Here is a 2308-nt window from a genome sequence, read left to right on the forward strand (position 1 = left end):
CCCAGAACTTAAATACACACAAGACTCAATCACACAACAAGACACAGGTGAGGAGGGAGGAGAAAACACAGGGACCCAGGTGAACATAATCAGACAATTAGACACACCAGGGGAACTAATGACAAGACAATAACCCAAAGGGAAACGTGACATGGAAAACAGCAAAAACACCCAAACCTACAAAACTATAAACGTGACATAACATGAGAATCGTGACAGGTTGGAGGCTGGATTTCGAGTCAATGCTAAATTTGAGGGGGAATTCAGCATCCAAGCCTTTACAATGTGATACTAAATCTTTTTGTATGGCGATGACAAAGCTCTCAAGGAGAATAGCCAAATAAAACGTCTTATTTGTATTGTTTGTTAATGTTTTACTTCTTATTTTAAGAGAGTGAAGCTTTGAAGACCGGTGAAAGGCCAATAAGAAAAGGTAACACTCACACTGTAACACATCATCTTTAAGTTCATTTGTAGAATCCTTGGTGTTATTGTGATGGTATTAATTAAAATATGAACATGTGTTATATTAACCAGGTTTACCCAGAATGGCGTTCTTTGAGCCCAAAGCTAGACGCGCCGCGAAACTCCCGGTTCTTCTCAGAGGTAATCTCATTTACCAGAGGATCTTACATGTTAATCACTGAACTGTAGAGTATGGTAAGTGCAGCCTGTGACACGGTGACTAAGCTAGGCTAGCAGTTTCCCCCTGTTTTCAGTCTTTATGCTAAGCTATGCTAAGGTAAGTTGAGCTAAGCTAACCAGCTGTTAGCAGTGGCTTCGTACAGAGTAGTTTTCTGCCATAAAAAGAAGGATCACTTTTAACAAACCTTTTTTAATTAAGCTTAAAATGTAAGAAAATTGTCAATAGAGTTGGTTATAAATAATATCTGCCTCAATTTCTCGATTTGCGTGTCTGATATTAATGCATTTTTGTCACTATTTCTGTCACAATCTTTATAAATAGGATGTCTTTTTCTTTAATATTCCAATATTAAGCCAAGAGAGCAGCAAAGATTGCCCCCAAGACTCCCAAAAAAGGTAAGAGGAAGAATTTGCTGCAACAATAATACATTGAGACTCAAACTCACACTGTCATAAGAGCCAGATGAAAATATTTACAGAGAAATACTTTATTATTATTATTATTATAATATGAACCATTTAAAGATTACTGTTGTCAAGTAGGATTCAAATATATTCAGGTGTTGATGGATTATCTTTTAAAGATTTGATTTTCACCTCAAATCTTGCAAGTACAAAGTAAAGACAATGCAAACACATTGTCTTCGTATGTCAAGTGTTGTCGTTTTTATTGCCCATAATATAAAAACATCTGTAAAGACCTCGAACCCCTAATTCAGATGACACTGAGTTATTTTTGTTTTTTCAACAGAGACAGAAGCAGAAGAAGAGCCAGAGACCAAAAAGCAGGAAGAAGCCGCAGAATCTGGAGAAGGTGACACTATGATATCTATTATGAATTGTAAAGTTTTTCCTATAAACATGTGAATATACTTGGATAAATACTCAAGAAAAATAACCCAATGTTCAGAGGTGGGAAGTAGTGGAGTACAAATACTTTGTTACTGTACTTAAGTACATTCTTCTGGTATCAGTACTTTACTCCACTACTTATTTTTCTGATGACTTATTACTTTCTACTTCTTACATGTTGAACTCAAATACCTGTACTTTCTACTTCTTACATGTTGAACACAAATACCTGTACTTTCTACTTCTTACATGTTGAACTCAAATACCTGTACTTTCTACTTCTTACATGTTGAACTCAAATACCTGTACTTTCTACTTCTTACATGTTGAACTCAAATACCTGTACTTTCTACTTCTTACATGTTGAACACAAATACCTGTACTTTCTACTTCTTACATGTTGAACACAAATACCTGTACTTTCTACTTCTTACATGTTGAACACAAATACCTGTACTTTCTACTTCTTACATGTTGAACTCAAATACCTGTACTTTCTACTTCTTACATGTTGAACTCAAATACCTGTACTTTCTACTTCTTACATGTTGAACTCAAATACCTGTACTTTCTACTTCTTACATGTTGAACTCTAATACCTGTACTTTCTACTTCTTACATGTTGAACACAAATACATGTACTTTCTACTTCTTACATGTTGAACATAAATACCTGTACTTTCTACTTCTTACATGTTGAACTCTAATACCTGTACTTTCTACTTCTCACATGTTGAACTCAAATACCTGTACTTTCTACTTCTTACATTTTCCAAACAGCTGGTTCCTTTAGTCTGAATGTGTGTTTGGT

At 35.0% G+C, this 2308-nt stretch overlaps 1 long non-coding RNA gene across 1 annotated transcript; it reads left to right on the top strand.

The window, feature by feature from the left end:
- The first annotated feature begins 388 nt into the window (after positions 1 to 388).
- On the top strand, positions 389 to 1459 carry LOC104962408 (uncharacterized). The gene is made up of 4 exons (XR_800200.1): positions 389 to 433; positions 538 to 606; positions 1000 to 1041; positions 1397 to 1459. It is a non-coding gene; the product is annotated as an uncharacterized lncRNA (long non-coding RNA).
- Positions 1460 to 2308: the final 849 nt, after the last annotated feature.

The sequence above is a fragment of the Notothenia coriiceps genome, unplaced genomic scaffold, assembly GCF_000735185.1.
Source record: "Notothenia coriiceps isolate Sejong01 unplaced genomic scaffold, NC01 NC01_scaffold00034659, whole genome shotgun sequence".
NCBI lineage: Eukaryota > Metazoa > Chordata > Actinopteri > Perciformes > Nototheniidae > Notothenia > Notothenia coriiceps.